The 20,589-nt window shown below is 42.9% G+C and overlaps 1 non-coding gene across 1 annotated transcript; it reads right to left on the reverse strand.

Annotated features, from left to right (window-relative positions):
- Positions 1 to 657: 657 nt before the first annotated feature.
- On the reverse strand, positions 658 to 764 carry LOC140856787 (small nucleolar RNA R71). Its single transcript, XR_012140389.1, has one exon. It is a non-coding gene; the product is annotated as a small nucleolar RNA R71 (small nucleolar RNA).
- Between the last annotated feature and the right edge of the window lie 19,825 nt (positions 765 to 20,589).

A 20,589-nucleotide genomic window follows, 5' to 3' on the forward strand; every position in this document is an offset into this window, starting at 1 on the left:
ATCTCTAGAACTCTTTTCTCTCTCTTTCCTCTTCTCTCTTCTCTTAAAAAAAAAAAAAAAAAAAGATAATAATCTTTCAAAATTACAACTTGGAAAAGAGAATCGGGTCGACTGTAAGAATTGAATCAAATCCATTTCAAGTCAAGAAATTGAACGCACTTGTAAACAAAACATTAAAGCAGTCAGAGAAAGGAAGAAATCTGAGGCAAAAGTAGATCCAAAAATGGCTGAAGATCCAAGGAGAGAAGTAATCCTAGTAGGGAATAATGAGGTTGCTAGAGAGGCAAACCCCAGGGCACTGCGGGATTATGCCATGCCTACCGTGAATGGAGCTTCATCTAGCATCACAAGACCACCTGTGCAAGCAAACAACTTTGAGATCAAGCCTGCTTTGATCCAAATGATCCAGACAGCAGTTCAGTTTGGAGGATTGCCCAATGATGACCCTAATGCGCACATTGCAAACTTTTGGAGATATGTGATACCCTTAAGCATAATGGAGTGTCAGATGATGCAATTCGGTTAAGATTGTTCCCGTTTTCACTTAGAGACAAGGCTAAAGCATGGTTACAGTCTCTTCCTGCTGGCTCGATCACCACTTGGAATGACTTAGCACAAAAATTTTTGGCAAAATTCTTTCCACCTGCTAAGACTGCCAAGTTGAGGACTGACATCCAAACCTTTATGCAATTCGATATGGAGACCTTATATGAAGCCTGGGAAAGGTTCAAGGATCTACTTAGGAGGTGTCCACACCATGGACTGCCTAAATGGTTGGTTGTGCAAACCTTCTACAATGGGCTGAACAACCATACCAGAATTAATATTGATGCTGCTGCTGGAGGTTCATTGATGGGGAAGTCGCTTGATGAAGCCTATGATCTTTTGGAGGAAATGGCCAACAACAATTACCAATGGCCCAATGAGAGAAACATGGCGAGGAGACCTGCTGGGGTTCATGAGATAGATGCTATTACTGCACTCAATGCAAAGGTAGACACTCTTTTCAAAAAATTAGATCATTTGTCTATTAATGCTGTCAATACTTGTGTGCAGACCTGTGAGATGTGTACTGGGCAACATGCTACTCGAGATTGCCCGATTGACAGCTCATTCATGCCTCCAGTACAAGAACAAGTGCAATATGTGGCAAACCAAGGAAGGCAACAGAACAATCCATACTCAAACACCTACACGCCTGCCTGGAAGAACCATCCAAATTTTTCCTGGGGAAATCAACAGCAACAACAAATTATCAGAATAGAGGACCACCTGGTTTTCCACAGCAAGAAAAGAAGTCTAATCTGGAAGAATTGGTTGCAACTCTCACTAAGGCCACTACTGATTTCATGGGTGAGACTAAGGCAAACTTTCAAACCAGCAAGCTGCCATTAAAACTTGAAAATACAAATGGGACAGTTGGCCAACATGGTAGCTAACAGAACTCAAGGTCATTGCCTAGCAATACTGAAACGAACCCGAAGGAGCATGTGAAGACAATTACCTTGAGGAGTGGAAAACAACTAGGGGAACAACAAGGGAAAGAGCCTGTTAAAGAACAAGTAAAGGAACAAACTCAAGAAGAGACTATGGTCAAAGAGAAGCTAAAAGAGAAAAAGGAAGAGCCAGTAAAGCCCTACAATCCACCAGTTCCTTTTCCTCAAAGGCTCAAGCAAAGTAAGGATGACAAAAACTTTCTGAAGTTTTTAGAGGTCTTTAAGAAACTACAATAAATATTCCATTTGCGGAGGCATTAGCTCAGATGCCTAGCTATGCCAAATTCTTGAAGGACATCCTTTCCAAAAAGAGAAGGCTAGAGGACCATGAGACAGTCATGCTCACCGAAGAGTGCAGTGCGATCATTCAGAATAAGTTGCCATCAAAATTAAAAGATCCAGGGAGTTTTACAATTCCATGCAATATTGGCAATATCGAATTCACTAAAGCATTGTGCGATTTAGGTGCTAGCATTAACTTAATGCCTTTATCTGTTTTCAGGAAGCTTGGACTAGGGGATGTGAAACAGACCAGTGTCTCATTACAACTAGCTGATCGATCGGTGACATATCCTAAAGGCATAGTGGAGGATGTATTAGTCAAGGTGGATAAATTTATCTTCCCAGTGGATTTCATTGTCTTGGATATGGAGGAAGATAGAGAGGTTCCTTTGATATTGGGGCGTCCATTCCTTGCAACTGGCAAGGCACTTATAGATGTCCATGAGGGTAAGCTTACTTTAAGAGTGGGACAAGAAGAGGTAATTTTTAACGTGCTTAATTCTTTAAATATCCTCTTGAGAATGATGAATGTTTTAGATTAGATGTGATTAATAAATTTGTTAGTGAAATAATTGACAATTCTGAATATGACTTGATTGATGGTGTTAAAAATAAACAGCATGTTGATGTATTAAATGATGTTGAGAAAATACAGGATTCAGTAGAGGCTAAGCCAAACCCCAAGCTTGAGCTTAAGCAGCTCCCTTCTCACTTAAGATATGCATTCTTGGGAGACTCATCTATTTTTCCTGTCATTATATCTGCTCATTTGTCTACGGAACAAGAAAAAAAATTATTGCATGTGTTGAAAAAGCATAAGAGAGCATTAGGCTGGTCTATTGATGATATTAAGGGAATTAGTCCAGTATATGCATGCATAAAATTTTAATGGAAGAAAACTACAAACCTTCAATTGAGCATCAACGTAGGATAAATCCTAATATGAAGGAAGTAGTTAGAGCTGAAGTAATGAAGTTACTTGATGCAGGAATTATCTACCCTATTTCTGATAGTAATTGGGTGAGTCCTGTTCAAGTAGTTCCTAAGAAAGGGGGGATGACTGTTATTACAAATAATAAAAATAAGCTGATACCCACTAGAACAGTCACTGGTTGGCGTGTGTGTATTGATTATAGGAAGTTAAACAAAGCCACACGAAAGGACCATTTTCCTTTGCCTTTTATTGACCAGATGCTTGAGAGATTGTCCGGATATCCCTTCTACTGTTTTTTAGATGGTTATTCAGGATATTTTCAAATTCCTATTGTACCTGAGGATCAAGAAAAAACTACATTTACTTGTCCATATGGAACATTTGCATATAGGAGAATGCCATTTGGGTTATGTAATGCACCTGCAACTTTTCAAAGATGTATGATGTCTATATTCTCTGATATGGTTGAAAAATTCATTGAAATCTTTATGGACGATTTTTCAGTTTTTGGTCCTTCTTTTGATATGTGTTTGACTAACCTCTCCCAAGTTCTACAGCATTGTGAAGAAACTAATCTTGTGTTGAACTGGGAGAAATGTCATTTTATGGTGCAGGAAGGAGTAGTTTTAGGCCATAAGATTTCATCTAGAGGGATAGAAGTAGACAAAGCAAAGGTGGAGGTCATTGAGAAATTACCACCACCAACATCTGTTAAAGGAGTGAGGAGTTTCTTAGGGCATGCTGGCTTCTATAGAAGATTTATAAAAGACTTCTCTAAAATTACCAAACCTCTTTGTAATTTATTGATCAAGGATGCACCTTTTAAAATTACTGATGAGTGTTTGGTTGCTTTTAACAGGTTAAAGAGAGAATTAATCTCAGCTCCTATCATCACTGCACCTGACTGGAATCTACCATTTGAACTTATGTGTGATGCAAGCGACTATGCTATAGGAGCAGTTTTGGGACAAAGAAAGGAGAATAGACTTCATGTGGTGTACTATGCGAGTCGAACACTGAATAATACACAGTTGAACTATGCCACCACAGAGAAAGAGTTGCTCGCCATTGTTTTTGCTTTTGATAAATTTAGGCCATATCTTATAGGAGCAAAAACAATAGTTTATACTGATCACTCAGCAATTAAATATTTACTTGAAAAGAAGGATGCGAAACCGAGACTAATTCGTTGGGTGCTCTTATTGCAGGAATTTGACTTGGAGATTAGGGATAAGAAAGGAGCAGAAAATCTTGTAGCAGATCACTTGTCTCGATTAGAGTTAAGTAAAGAAATTAAGAACACTGAGGTACCCCATTAATGAGTCATTCCCTGATGAGCAATTATTTGCATTACTCACATCTAGTACACCCTGGTATGCTGATATTGTTAATTTTAAGGCATGTGATATTATTCCTCCGGAATTTAATTACCAAAAAAAAAAAAATTTTTACATGATGCAAAATATTATTTTTGGGAGGATCCATATTTATATAAGTATTGTCCAGATCAGCTTATTAGGAAATATGTGCCTGATGATGAAATTAAAAATATTTTAAAACACTGCCATTCATTAGAGTGTGGAGGCCATTTTGGACCCAACAAAACAGCTGCTAAAGTATTACAGTGTGGTTTTTATTGGCCTAACCTGTTTAAAGATGCTATTGCTTTTGTTTCTTCTTGTGACCGATGTCAAAGAACTGGAAATATTTCTTTTAGACAGGAAATGCCACTAACCAATATCCTTGAAGTAGAACTGTTCGATGTGTGGGGATTAGATTTTATGGGGCCTTTTCCACCTTCTCATTCAAATCAATACATCCTGGTGGCGGTGGATTATGTATTCAAATGGATTGAGGCAGTAGCACTTCCCTCTAATGATGCCAAGAGTGTGCTCAAGTTCTTAAAGAAATACATATTCACACACTTTGGTATTCCAAGAGCTATCATCACGGATGGAGGTAAGCATTTTTGTAATCGTTATTTGGATTCTCTATTGATAAATATGGTGTTACTCATCGTGTAGGAACACCATATCATCCTCAAACAAGTGGACAAGTAGAGATCTCCAACCGTGAAATTAAAAGAATATTGGAGACTACTGTCAACTCATCAAGAAAGGACTGGTCCCTAAAATTAGATGATGCGTTATGGGCATATAGAACAGTATTCAAAATGCCAATTGGGATGTCCCCGTATCGTCTAGTTTATGGAAAAGCATGCCATTTACCTGTGGAGCTAGAGCATCGAGCTTACTGGGCAACTAGGTTGCTAAATTTCAATATGGAAGCTGCTGGGGAGAAAAGGTTATTACAGCTTAATGAACTTGATGAGTTCAGCCTCCATGCATATGAAAATGCAAGAATTTACAAGGAGAGAACGAAAAGATGGCATGACAAACATATTGTGAGGCGTGAATTCCAACCAGGACAAAAGGTGTTGCTGTATAACTCTCGCCTAAAGCTATTTCCAGGCAAGCTCCGGTCTAGGTGGTCAGGTCCATTTGAGATTATACAAGTTTTTCCACATGGAGCTGTTGAGCTGAAGAGTGGTGATAGGACCTTCAAAGTCAATGGGCAAAGGTTGAAGGAATACATAGATGGAGGATTTGAGCAACCAAAAACCTCCATAGCACTGATATAATGCATTGGGATAGTCAAGCTAACGACTATAAACTAGCACTTCTTGGGAGGCAACCCAAGCAAAATTTTTTTTTTTTTTTTATTTTTTGAGTCAATTTTAATCTTCACTATATTTTCAAGGTTTGAATGGACGTTGTTCACTTTTTGTAGGCACATTGAAGAAGACAAGAGATATGAAATGACTGAGGACGAGTTGCAAACTCACACAAGCGCATAGGCACGCTACAAAGGGGAGTACCCCTAACCTTTAAGAATGCCTTGCTATAATATGTATTGTGATGATGATCTTGTCATTGAGCACAATGTCAAATTCAGATTTGGGGGTGCATTTGCATGAGCATTTCGTGTTAATAATATAGGATTGCCATTATGTTTGCATCTTTATCTTTATTTTTTTAATAAAAATTTAAAAAAAAAAAAAATTGGAATGTTGATTCATTGATCACTTGTAAGGATATAGAGGGGGACAATTTTATTTTTGTGTTAGTGTTTGGCTATCTTAGCTTTAAATTTGGAAGTCAAATTCAGGGATTGACTATTTTATACTTGTAAATACTTAAATAAAATCTCGTATAGGAGATAGTTACTTTGCTTCGCCAATCCTATTTGTGAGCTTTGTTGCAATAAAATGTAGATAATTTACTTGGGAGAAATGATATAGGCATTCCTTTGGCATATCCTTTTTGACCCCTTATATTTTCTTTTCATCCTATCTCATATCTACTGTTCATATTTTTTGAGAATAAATTGATTATAATGGTTAGAGCATACTAAATTTTTAGTTTTCCTTCCCTTCAAAAAAAAAAAAAAAAAAAAAAGAAGAAGAAGGAAAAAAAAAAAAAAAAAAAAAAGCACAATCTACTCCGCTGTTTCAAGTTGCCTAGTAACTAGGAGCATTCATGAGCCCCATGTTTGCTTTTACGTCAAACAGTGACTTGAATTATGAGTATGCAAAGCACTTTGAGTATATGACTTGCTGAGTAACCGGGTGTCTTCATCACCAATGTCGGTATTCGCGTAAAAAGGCAAATGATGACTTAAGGAAGAGTGCCAAAGTGTATAGGCTGTTCTAAAAGTATAAAATAAAACAAATAAAGGAAGGGATGTAAAGCATAAGTAATTGAGTATGCTCTGATTTATTGTGGTTAATTTATTTTCACTTATGTGACCATAACCATCATTCTTGTTGCTTGCTTTCCATTTTTTTTATCCGAAAAAGTCCTATTGATCTCTTGAGTACGTTGTTTGCACTAGTGGAGATGGGCTGATAGGATTTTGCATTCAGGATTGGATGTTTGAACCGAATTATTTTATTAAAACCTAAAGAAAGCAGGGTAGCTATTGATTGTGCATAATTTTGTTTGAGTATGAATGAGTTTGGAATAGTTAGCTTGTGGGTTTGCTTTTCGATTTTGAGTTGGGGTGGTTAAGCCATGGCATTTGGGTATTACTCCTTTGTGTCTAGATGGATTTTGAGTATATTAATGTTAAATAAAATTTTTAGCATTAATTTTTTTGAGATTCTCCATTTTTGATTTGGACTTTTCTTTTGCTTGGGGACAACCAAAAACTTAGGTTTGGGGGTATTTGATGTATTGCATTTTTATAGTAATTATTATTATTAGTTTTAATGATTTTGATGAAATTGATATAATAATTAACTAAATAAATGTAAGAACCTGATATGTTTTATGTCAATTGCAGGTAATTGAGCCAGGTCACACATAATTGGGCTTAACCATATTTTAAAGGTCAAATTAAGTGAAATTGGTTGAGTCCGATTCAGCAGGGTTTGTCATCCAGAGTTATCAGGTCTTGCATCAAAATCAGAGTCCACCTCAAAGCAGAATAATCAAATCAAGATATCAATGGACCCCACACCTTATCCTTTTTGGCATCATCAGTCAGAAAAGAAATTAGAGATGCAGAAAATAAATCAAGCAGTTAATCTCTCCCATCTAGTCAACCAATCTAAATTCTGGATATTTTGGTGTGAGGACTCCTAAAAGACAATCTACAGGACTCCAAATTGAGCAAGATTAGATCCTACAGAATTTTGAGAGAAGCAAGAAAGGAACATAATTTATAGAATTAAATTTGAATTCCAGATGAGGTGGCTACAATAGGTTGAAGTTGGTAACAATGTTGGACACAACAAGAAACACCCGATACACCCAGATTCTTCTTAGTATTTCTTGGCACAAAGATCTGATATGGCAACTAATTTTGGGAGGCAAAGAGCTATCTTGGAAAGAATTAAATGGAAGAAAATCAGAGTCCAAACTAATTCTGCATGAGGAGCAAACTGAGAAAGAATTGAAACTAATTCTTGAAAAACTTGATTTGGGCAGCCGAAACCTTACCTTGTTTTGCAGATTTTGTGGACCCAGAAAGGAAGAAATTCTTCTCCTCTAATTAACCATGCCTCCTTTCCTTCTTTTACTATGGAAATCATAATAAAATCAGAAAATTTGGGCAGCATAAGGAGTAGATGGCTGGTGGTTGCTTAAAGCCTATCCAAAGGAGGAGAGATTCTATACTAAATAAAAAGAATGATATATAGAATAAAATCATGAGAAAAATATCACCTTAACCCTAGCCCTAGCCCTATTTAAGGATCCTAAAACACCAGCAGGAAGGAGGAGAATCATCTTTGAAAGCTAGAAATCAAGCAAGGAGAGTTTGGAGTATCTGGAAGATTTGAAGAGAAGATTCATTCGGCTCTGCAATTCCTTCAGAGTTTTTTCTTTCTCTTGTTTACTTTGAATTTATTTTCTAGAACTCATTGTTAGGATGATTTTGGAGTTTTATTCAAGTAAACTTGAGTTTGATTTTGTTATGATGAAAAGCTAAATTTCTAGCTAGGGTACCTGATGTAGCTTGAATTAAATTTCAATTCCAGAATCTTGTATTAATTTTCTTTGTTAATGCAATTGTTTGTTATTTGCGCTTAATGCTTTTAAGTATTATTATCTTTGGTACTTGATTGATTTCGATTTATAATTGGTACTGGGAAGGAAGATTATAAATTGGAGTTAATAACAAACATCATAGGAATAATAATTGGAGCGGGAGCAGAAGATTTGACCTGTGGGATCTTGAAAATAATCACTGTGCTTGTTGAACTAATTGAAATCTATTTTACTATTGGAAGATAGATTATAAATTTTAATTAGTATATTTAATAAGACTCGGGAGAGATTATTAAATAATTTAGGATTATTTATCCTTGCATTAATAATTAAATTTAGATTATTAATCGAAATAGCTGGAATTGATAATTGGTCCAAGTGAAATCAGATATACCCTAGTGCTTTATCAATCGAATTTTGATTCAGCTTTCATTGAGTTCTTTAGAGTTAATTTTATTTTCCATTATCATTCAGTTTCGATCATTTAGATATTAGTAAAATTAGCGTTCATTTTTGGTAATTAAACTCAGTCCTCGTGGGAACGATCTCTTATTTATCATTATATTACTTGAGCGATTTCGTGCACTTGCGAAATAGGCTATCAAGTTTTTGGTTATTCAGTAAATCTAAATTGTTTGGTTATATTACTTGAGCGATTTTGTGCATTATCATTCAGTAAATCTGAATTGTTTGAAATATTCAAATGATTCCATAATGAGGTAGAGAAATAATCTGGAAAGAGTATTAAGATTTTTTGGTAAGATCGAGGAGGAGAATACTATTTCAATGAGTTTTTGACATATCTAGAAGAGAATGAGATTTTTTCTCAGAAGTATCAAATCTTATTAGACATGATTTGATCCATGATAGAATTTGAATGTCTGCCAGTCTCTCTTTGGAGTTATGCTCTTGAGACTACTTGTCATGTTTTGAACAGGATTCCAAGCAAATCAGTCGTAAGGACACTATATGGGATATGGACTGAATGTAGGCCGATACTCTCTTATCTTAGGATCTGAGGGTATCTAACTTATGTCAAGCATTTGCAGACTGATAAGTTTGGATCCAGATCCGATAAGTGTTATTTTGTAGGGTACCTTAAGAAAACTAAGAGATATTACTTCTACCTTGCTGAAAAATAAAAGTTGTTCGGCATTCTTTTTAGAAAAAAAATTTTTTGATGAAGAAACTGATGCCTCTAAAGTAAAACTTATTGAAGTTTGAAAGGTAGAAGAACTGACATAATCTATTGAACCCATAAAATCGAATTTGATTAGATTAAATTCAGAGCCCGTGGTAGAGGCATCATTAAAGAGATCTGATAGAGTACCATATTAGTCAGATAGATACTATGATTTTTTGATCCAGGATGTGATCCTATTGAACTGGATGAGTACGACGAGGATCCGATCACCTACTGGGATGTCATGCAAAAGTCTGACTCTGAAAAGTGGCTTGAAGCTATGAAGTCCAAAATGGAGTCCATGAAGGTCAACAATGTATGGACATTCATTGATTCATCCAAAGAGATAAAACTCATAGGATGTAAAATCTATCTGATTGCCAAAGGAGTATCATCAATATTATGGTATTGACTATGATGAGCCATTTTTTCTGATGGCAATGCTAGGTATCTCGGAGTTGGAACATACATTTTGATAAGGCGATCAGAACATATGGCTTTATTGAGAACGAAGAAGAACCCTGCAAATATAAATAGGTTAATAGTTCTATGGTTGTATTTTTTATTTTATATGTGGATGAAATTCTCTTAATCGGGAATGACATCCCTTATATTACAAAGAATAAAGGTTTGGCTATCATCACTATTCTCTATGATTGATTTGAAAAAAGTATCCTACATCCCTGAGATGAAGATCTATAGAGATAGATCTAAAAGGTTACTTGGATCTGTCTTTAGTAAGTTTGCCATATTAGTAACAATATCAAGTGATTCCTCTTCTTTTGAGTCTTCATTGACATCTAGTACCATGGTAGACTGAGAAGGTGCAGTTGCATTTGCTGTTATGAGGTAACTTATTTGGCCACTACATCAAAAGAGAGCAGGATTGGGTTTGTGAGCTACTGCCTTTATTCTCTTCGAGGCAGGGACCTAAGTTTTTTATATTGGTAGAATTAGAGGAGTTATAGAAGCGGTTGCTATTGCCACCCTTTCTATCTAATTCCGAGCAAGCTAGGGAATTTAAGATCCCTGAGAAACTCGATTGGTCAAAATAGAGGGCATGTTGCCAAGCTTGTCTGAATGAGGCTTGGATGAATGCATGGGTATGCCAATGGCATTGGACTAGCTAAAAAAATATGGGTCGAAAGAAGGCTGGATAGGTGTGTAGGTCCTACTACCTTGACCTTGAAGGATTTTTACTACCATTGCATTAGCATTTGAAGAAGATAGAACTAGATAGGGTGGCAGTGGTGGACTATAATAGAAGGATGTAGTGCTAGACTACGATAAAGATATAGCACTAGACTACGATAGATAATCTAAGTTATATATTTTTTGTTATGCTAAGAAATTTTCTAACAATCATTTTTCCTAGAGTGGTAGGTTACTCCCGAGCAATGGTAGGTTGTGTCCTAGTCTGCTATTAGACATAACATACATACATGTAGATGGAGAATTCTAGTTACTCTTTTCAGCCTTAGCTTCTCTAGTTACAACTTATTAATTATTTCCATGGATGGACAAACAATCAACATGCTCAAATTCAATGAACCTACCACTTTATCATGTTTCTAGCGAAAGAAATCTCGAGTTTCTAGAATATGAGAGCATAAATGCTTATGAAAATACCCCATGTAATTTCCAATCTTGGAAGCAAAATTTTTTTGGTACAATTTGTTACCTAACACATCCTTCACACTTCTCAATTATTTAGTTGTTTTAGCTCCATATGTATCAAGATCTCTCAAAATGTACCTCAATCGAGAAATTATTGGTTAGCATGATTTTATCGTGCATGCATCTTGAATCATCCAATAACAAATTCATATATTGTCTATTAGTGAAAAAAGCTGCAATTGTTAATTAAGTTTGATTGAAAATTTTAAATACAAAATGTTTCACCATTAACTATTGTTGGGTATAAAATACCCCCCCGGCCGAAGTTTGCAAAAGATCGATCCTTCGGGGCTCTTCCGGCTCCCGACCTTATGTGTGGCGTCTCTCTGAACCCCCTCAACCGTCCGGACTTCTTCGACAATGAACTTCTGCATTCATCCACCGGGCCACCCCAAAGGCCCTCAGGGCCCCACTGTTAGCCGACCTTCTATAGCAACCGACTACCCCCAAACTTCTTTCGGGCTTCATCAGCATCCGAGCTTCCCCGACAACGAGATTTCTACAGTAACTAGACTCCTTCCAAGTTTCTACGGTGGTTGACCGACTTTTGGATCCCGATCGGACTCCTGCGAGAGCCAAACTTCTACTACGAGCGGTCTACTCCGAACTCCTGCAGCGGGCTGTCTATCCCAGATGTCTACTGTAAGCAAATTTTGACTCAAGCCTCTACTATAAACAAATTTCTGCCGAACTTCTACTACAGGTAGACTTCAACCGAGCTACCCCGTAGAGAGTGGGTTCCGGACGAGCTTCTATGACGGACGAGCTCCAGCAACTGGGTCCCTGTGATAGCCGATCACCTCCGATGTCTGCCGAGCCTCCCCAATGCTATCCGAAGTCCATCACCGGCCAACCTCCTACCAGGCTCCCTATAAAATCAGACTTCTCCGGTGGACGATCTTCGGATGAGCTTCCGCATCAGATAAATTCCTGACGGACTTCTCCGGACTTCGTCAACAAAAAATCTCCGTCCGAGCTCCTACAGTAGGTTACTCCCACCTAAAATGTCAGCATCCGAAGCATCCAACAACAGTAGATTCGTCAGCGACCTCGGAACATCCGAGCCTCTCCTAGAACGATGATGTAAAGAGCCATTCTGCTCCATCAGGCATCCCAACCGAGCTTTAGCCGACGGATCCAAACTATTTGGCAAGCCACAACAAGGGCCACTACCTTACTCCACTCACTGCGATGGATTCCACGCGGTTCCACCACTCTCTGACAAGCCACGACAAGAGCCGCCATCCTGCTCCACTCGTTGCAACGGATTCCATACAGCTCCACCTCTCTCTGGCAAGTCCTGACAATGGACACCACTCCACTCTCCGCAACAAGCTCCACGTGGCCCTGAACAACCTTTGATGCCATTACTCTCCATAACAAACTCCACGCGGCTCTGAGCGGTCCACTACCAGATGGTTACAGACGTCGCTGTCGGTTAGTTACACCCTTCGTCTATAAATAAGGACCTCCAGATACGTTCTTCTTTAAGCTGGTAACTCTATCTCGAAACTTTGTCAAAATTTTCGCTCGAGCACTCCATTTCTGTTGAAGCAGAGTACTGACTTGAGCGTCGGAGGATCTTGCCGGAGCACCCCCAACTCCGGTTTAGACTTTCTTTGCAGGTCCTGGCGGCGGCCGCGGTCATCCTAGCTCCAGCTTCTCCGACTTCGATGAAATTCTGCACCAACATAATTGGCGCTAGAGGAAGGGCGTGTGTCTTTGCAGTACCCTTATTCTTAAAGGAGTGCTCAACGGGACTGATTCCGATCATCTTCTCTGATATCCTCTTCTCCTTCTTCTACTAGATCTTCACCCGATGCCTCCCCGTAGAGCATCCACCAGGCGATCCACGGCCTCCGCAGCCAGACCTCAGGCTCCGACCTCACCTCCAGTTTCCCAGGCTCCTCCTCCTTCTCCGGCAACGACGGTCTGTGCGAAGCAATTCGACCTACTGGTTCAGCAGGTCAGAGGCCTCGCTGAAGTGGTGTAGGCCATGCAACAGCAACAACAACCACAGGCATCGGTGCGGTTGGAGAGAACATCACTGGAATTCTAAAATTCGACGGTAGGACGGGCCACTTGGGCCAGTTGCCCCGTCTTTCCCGGAAAGATAAATCCGAGGGTGGAGAGCCCTCAGTTCGATCACGATTCTACTCCCGGAGGATCTCTACCTCCATTCTGCCTGAAGACCCTCGAGACCCGCAGTCAAGAGGACTTCCTGGATCAAAGGCTCCAAGAGATGAACCGACGGATTGAAAAACTCCGCCATGCTCCCCCTACTTATGGTGAGGACATCTGTACTGACCCTCCCTTCTCTCAAATGATCATGCAGGAACCGATCCCGCCAAACTTCAAGCTCCCCCAATTCGAAAGCTATGACGGGACCTCAGACCCGGTCGACCACCTGGAGGCCTTTCAAAAAATGATGCTACTCCATGGCACGCCAGATGCCATTCTGTGCCGAGCTTTTTCATCCACCCTGAAGGGAGCAGCAAGGAACTGGTACTCGGCGTTGAAGTCGGGTACCATCTTTTCCTTTGATCAGATGAGCCACCAGTTCGCGGTTTATTTTGTTAGCAGCCGGCATCCTCGGAGAGGTTCGGAGTCCCTCATTAACATCAAGCAAAGGGAAGGAGAATCCATCAGGGCTTACATCAACCATTTCAATGTCGCTGCGTTGGAGGTCCGAAACTTGGACCAATCGATCGCGATAGCCGCTCTGAAAGGCGGCCTTCAGAAGAACGACCTTCTGTTCTCCTTGGAAAAGAAGTACCCCAAGAATTTTGTCCATTTGCTGGCTCGGGCCGAAAGATATGTCCGAGCAGAAGAAGCCTTCAAGATGAAGGACGAGGAGACTGCGAGAGAGCAGCAGGCGGGAGACTCGAGCAAGCCCGCAGTTGAAAAAGGGCCGAGCGAAGCTCGGCAATGCTCTCGAACTCCTCCCGGGCATAGGCACGCCCGGACTCCTCCCCGAGCTCGTAAACAAAGAAGCCCAGACCGTCGAGTTCGGCGAGGCTCTCCTCCCGAGAGATTCCACAGCTACGTCCCTCTCAATGCATTGAAAACTCAAGTGCTGATGGAGGTCAGAGAGCAGCTCCCAAGGCCGGAGAGGATGCGCTCGCACCCTGGAAAGCACAACTCGAACAAATTCTGCCTCTATCATCGTGACCACGTTCACGATACGGAAAAGTGTATTCAGCTCCGAGATGAGATCGAGGAGCTCATCAGACGAGATCGGCTCGACAGATTCATTCGACGCCGATCTGAAGGAAGGAAAGATCGGCCTAGGGCCCTGCCGCAGCCGGAACTGCCAAGGAGGGAGGAGCAGCCAGAAGATCGACCTCCAATTGGGATTATCAACTCCATCTCGGGGGGACCCCAGCGGGGTGCAGACCTTCCACGGTTATAGGGTTCGAAAATTCTATGAATGTATTACCAACAACTTTGCCCTGAATAAAAATTCTCTTCATGTTTGCGTATTTTTTCTTTTGGTATGAGCTTATAACGATGGGAGATAACTCCCCATACAAACAAAATTAAGCACGTTAGGAACAGAAGGAGAACCTCGTCCTAATATGAGCAAACCTGAAGGCCCGATTTCTTAAAGATCGGATGGGGGGAGAGGCCCTTACAACGGTCCTTATGTACCCCCACAGCCTTGTTAGGAACATGAGGAGAACCTCGTCCTAACATGAGCAAAGCCGAAGGTCCGATTTCTTAAAGATCGGATAGGGAGAGAGGCCCTTACAACGGCCCTTATGTGCCCCCACAGCCTTGTTAGGAACAGGAGGAGAACCTCGTCCTAACATGAGCAAAGTCGAAGGCTCGATTTCTTAAAGATCGGATGGGGGGAGAGGTCCTTACAACGGCCCTTATGTGCCCCTACAGCCTTGTTAGGAACAGGAGGAGAATCTCGTCCTAACATGAGCAAAGCCGAAGGTCCGATTTCTTAAAGACCGGATGGGGGGAGAGGCCCTTACAACGGTCCTTATGTGCCCCCACAGCCTTGTTAGGAATAGGAGGAGAACCTCATCCTAACATGAGCAAAATCGAAGGTCCGATTTCTTAAAGATCGGATGGGGGGAGAGGCCCTCACAATGACCCTTATGTGCCCCCACAGCCTTGTTAGGAACAGGAGGAGAACCTCATCCTGACACGAGCTGAAATCGACTGTCGAAAATAAGGGGAAGACCTCATCCCGATGCAAACAAAGACTCAATTGATCGACAAGGGAAAAAGCTTCCTCAATGACTCCTCTACACTCTCACGACCCCATCAAGAGCAGAGGAAAGACCCTCACTCAAACACAGAAGAAAAGGGAAGATGAAAAGAAAAAATGACGAACTACACCGGCGATAGGTGAAAAACGAACTACATCAAAGGCACAAGGGACCTCATCTCGATGAGAGAGAAAACCCTTGTCGAAAATCTTTAGTCCCTAAGGGCAAATCGACATGGCGATGATCAGGAACCTTCAAACTACGTCAGCAATGAACAAGACGGAAGATAAAAGAAGTTCGATGAATGATGACTCAAAGCAAGAACTGGCAAGGGATTACAAACTACGTTGATGCCAAACAAGATGGAAGACAAACGGAGTATGGTAAATAACCATTTAATACCAGAATGGACAAGCTAATAGACAATTTTATTTTCATTTTGTTGGTGAAGTACACGTTACAAAGTCTTAAAGGCCAAAAAATAAAAAAAGAAAGAAGAAAAAGAGGCTCTAAGGAAGCCCAGTTTCTTCCAACTTCGAGCTCTCGATTTCAGCCCTTGCTATGGATTGCCTTAAATTTTTGACTTCCTCTTCCAATTCCATCTTTTTCAGTAGCATATCCTGGAACATCCGGTAGAACCGTCGGTGCTCATCCTCTGACTCTCGAAGCCTCCTCCTCGAGACCTCGGACTCTGCCTCAGCATCCTTGACTGCCTGCTGCTCGTGGACCAGCTGAACCTTCAGCCACCATAATTCGGCTTTCTCCCACCCAAGGGCTACAAACAGTTCCGTCATAGTTCCCCTCAAGGAGCAAAGCTCGTCAGAACCTTGTGCAGGTATAGGCTGGACTCTCTCGGACAGCCACCTCTGAAGGCGGGCAACTTCGTCAGTCGCCGTCTGGAGCCTTTTTCGGTAGTCCTCTACTTGTCTGCTCCAGCCGACTTGATAGGCGTCGTAAGTCGCCTCAGCATCCTGCAGCTGTTTTTGAAAGTTGGAGAACCTCTTCAACCAGTCTTGGTCACAGTCAGTCTGGACTGTGAGCCGGGATGAGCTCCCTTCCAGCCGGCCGATCTTCTCCTGTGCGACCGCCAGCTCGACTTTAAGGGAGCTGATCTTAGAAGCCTGAGTCCAAGACCGATCGCTGGCATGTTTTCAAAGTTCCTCAAGCTCCGTAATGAAGTCAGCTTTCCTTTTGGTATATTCCATGAAACTTTTCTTGTGGAGGTCCCAAAAGCGAGTAGCCTCCGCGGTGGCCTCTGAATGGCTCTCCTTCAGCTGGTGAAGTTTGCCTTCCAGCTTCTTGAATTTTCTTATCAACTGACGAACTTCTCTTTGGAGGTCTCGTATCATCGACTTCAAGGGAATACCCTCTGGCAGGGGAAGAGCTTCGGCAGGACACTGTCGTTGGAGGACAAGAGCGCCATGACTCAAATTAATACAAGAAGGCAAAAAGAAGGAAAATAATACAAAAAAAGGGGAGGGACCCTCCGTAAAGACGAATCCGACTTCATTGATCAAATTAATTTTAAGTACAAGAGAATGAGAAAAAAATCACCACAAAGAAAAAAATATAAAACTAGAGGTTTCGGACCTCTGGGGCAGAAGTAGAGGGGGTCGGTGTCCCCGGAAGATCGTCAGCGGCGGCCACGGTAGTCGACGAGGTCCCGGTTGGAAGAGGACTGATAGCGACTTCGAATAGTCCGACTTCATCATCGGATGCCTCGTTCAGGAAGCCGAGATCCAACTCGAAAAACCTCCCAGCCACCTTCTCTTGGCAGAGCTCAAACCCCTTGATGAAGGCATCCTGGCCGAACTGGACCTTCAAAACCTCCATCTCGGGGGAGGCTTTGAACTCCTCCACTGCTCGAGCCCTTGCCTCCGAGACCAGAGATGAAATCCGCACTTTCAACTCAGAAACCTGCTCCTTCAACTCAGAGACCTGTGCCCTTAATGCGGAGACCTCGGCCTCAGCCTTTCCTCTCTCCTCCTCCAAGGAGGTCCTCAGATCGGACGAGGTTTATCCCTCCTTTTCCAGTGCCTCTTGGAGGCTTTGGACCTCGACGATCTTCTCCTCAAGGCGGGCAGCCCTGGCTAGGCAATCCTCTTCTGCCTGAGCTGCCTCCTTGGCGATCTTCGCTGCCTTGATGTTGGCGACAAGCTGGTGCCCAATCTGCAAGAAGGGTTGGGGAGTTGACATAAGGGCTGAAGAATAAATTAAAGAAGCAGGAAGAAGGAAAAGGATGAGTTAACCTACTTCGAAGAAAGATCCCAAAGAGTCCCAGACCCGCAGCTCGAGATCGACGAGGACGATCCTCTCAACTACCTCGGGCAGAATGTACCCTTCGACCAGCCTCTTTATTAAGTCCCTGTTATTGAAGGGATTCTCCCCCAGGTCTTCCTCGGAGCCGCCGGCCCCCTCGGCGGCAGCCCTGCGACTGCGACTCCTCCGGGCCAAGGTCTTTTTTCTCCTCCTCCCTTCAGCCCCGGGTGCCCCCTTAGGACGAACCTCCGAAATGAGACCCTCGACCAGGGGGCTCTGTGAAGGAGCTCGGGGGACTTCCGGTTCGACGTTGGAAGGGGCTTCGATGGCGACGGGCATCGGAGCAGGCACGGCCGAGCTTGTCCCTTCTGTCCTGACTTTCTTCACCGACCCCGAAGTTAAGGCATCTTTTCTCTTGTGGGTCTTGAGACCCTGGACTAACCTCCGAGCCACGCTTGCATCCATGTCTGCGATAAAAGAAAATCAGCATGGCTCCGAAATGGAACAGGAAGAAGGGGAAGCAAAAAAAAAAGGGGGGGAAGAAAAAAAAGAGAGGGAGAGATACCAGCAGGGTTAAGGGGGCTCAGGCCGATGTTGAACAAAAGTTGTTCCCTCAGAAGGTCGGGGAGGAGGGGGGCTTGATAGGCCTCGAGCTTTTTGGAGGCCTCGAGGTCATCCCTTTTCAGGGTAGAAGCCCGACGGACGGAATCCCTCAGGGAGCCCCAAGGGGGTAATCCTAGCTCCAAGGTCGGGCATCGGATATAGAAGTACTTCTCCTTCCAATTATGGACAGAAGAGGGGGCGCCTTTCAGCAACCCCTTTTTACCGAACTGGGGGGAGAAGTACCACTAATCCTTTGTCGAGGAATGGCGCTTGAAGGTGTAGAAGTTCCTAAACAAAGAAAGAGTCAGCCGAACTTCGGCTAAACTACAAAGAGAAAGAAATCCTATCAAAAATCTAAAGGGGTTCGGCACGACGGAAACTAGAGAAATATTTAGAAAATGAAAGAGAGCAACGACAAAGGACGGCAGGAGAAGCCGAAGTCCGGCACGGAAAGCCTTCTGGTACAGATAGAAGCGATCAGGAGGAGGGGTGCTAGTCCGGTCAGATGGCCCGGGAAGCTCCAGCTCGTACTCTGGAGGAACTCCATACTGAATCCTTATCAGTGAGAGTTCATCCAGAGTCAAAGAGTCGGGGATGGTATCCGGCGCAAAGTCCAGACAGGGTTCGGTCCTAGCTACGGGTTCATCTACGGCACCAGTACTACGGGGAACTGGGGCTGACGAACTCCTAGAACTGCTGGAAGAGGAGATATCAGAGGATATTTTGGATCAAATGGAAGCCACAAAAATCCTAGAAAATCAGGAAAAATAGCAAATAGGTCCCTGAGAAAGCTAAATGAACAGAATACGAAGAAAAAGGACGGAAGAATGTCAGGAAGTTTCAGAACTGACCTAGATTGATCCCAGGAGTGCAGAGAGACGGTGAGGATGATGGAGGTCGACCCGGAGGATGCCTAAGGCCAGGAAGGATGCTAGAGGAAGCTGGAGCTCTCAGGGAAGAAGAGGAGAACCAAGAGATTCTCTCGAGCAAGGTGGAACCCCTGAAGGAGGAGAATGTGTTTAAATAGACCCCGGGATCCGGCGCAATAATGATTGCGGATCTCCTCTGGCCGGCCTGCACTCGCCGCATGTCCTACTCACCTCGACAGACTGTTGGAAACGGCTAGCAGCTGATAGAGTCATTATTACATCGTACCTAAAGCTGCGCCCCGACGGAAATTCCAAAAAGAAGAAACTTTTTCCAAAAAGGTTCCAGTACCAGCGTGCCGAACGTCAAAATATCTGGCAACCGTTGAGTACGAAAATCAAAGAGAGCAGCTTCGACCATGAGAATTTCTCTGTACTTCCTTCATTCAGAACCCAAACTCGAAAGTAGGGGGACTGGTGTTGGGTATAAAATAGCCCCCCGATCAAAGTTTGCAAAAGACCGATCCTTTGGGGCTCTTCCGGCTCCCGACCTTATGTGTGGCGTCTCTCCGAACCCCCTCAACCGTCTGGACTTTTTCGACAATGAACTTCTACATTCATCCACCGGGCCACCCCAAAGGCCCTCAGGGCCCCACCGTTAGCCGACCTTCTACAGCAAACGACAACCCCCGAACTTCTTTCGGACTTCATCAGCATCCGAGCTTCCCCGACAACGAGATTTCTATAGTAACCAGACTTCTTCCAAGTTTCTACGACGGTCGACCGCCTTCCGGATCTCGATCGGACTCCTGCGAGAGCCGAACTTCTACTACGAGCGGTCTACTCCGAACTCCTGCAGTGGGCTGTCTATCCCAGACGTCTACTGTAAGCAAATTTTGACTCAAGCCTCTACTATAAACAAATTCCTGCTGAACTTCTACTATAGGTAGACTTCAACCGAGCTACCCCATAGTGAGTGGGTTCCGGACGAGCTTCTATGACGGACGAGCTCCAGCAACTGGGTCCCTGCGATAGCCGATCGCCTCCGATGTCTGTCGAGCCTCCCCAGCACTATCGAAGTCCATCGTCGGCCAACCTCCTACCAGACTCCCCATAAAACTGGACTTCCCCGACTTACGATCTTCGGATGAGCTTCCGCATCAAATAAATTTCAGACAGACTTCTCCGGACTTCGTCAACAAAAAATCTCCGTCCGAGCTCCTACAGTAGGTGACTCCCGCCTAAAACGTCAGCATCTGAAACATCCGACAACAGTAGATTCGTCAGCGACCTCGGAACATCCGAGCCTTTCCTAGAATGATGATGTAAAGAGCCATTCTGCTCCATCAGGTATCCCAGCCGAGCTTTAGCCGACGGATCCAAACTCTCTGGCAAGCCACAATAAGGGCCACTACTTTACTCCACTCGCTGCAACGGATTCCACGCGGTTCCACCACTCTCTGACAAGCCACGACAAGAGCCGCCATCCTGCTCCACTCGCTGCAACGGATTCC

Source organism: Elaeis guineensis, chromosome 3, assembly GCF_000442705.2.
Source record: "Elaeis guineensis isolate ETL-2024a chromosome 3, EG11, whole genome shotgun sequence".
Lineage (NCBI taxonomy): Eukaryota > Viridiplantae > Streptophyta > Magnoliopsida > Arecales > Arecaceae > Elaeis > Elaeis guineensis.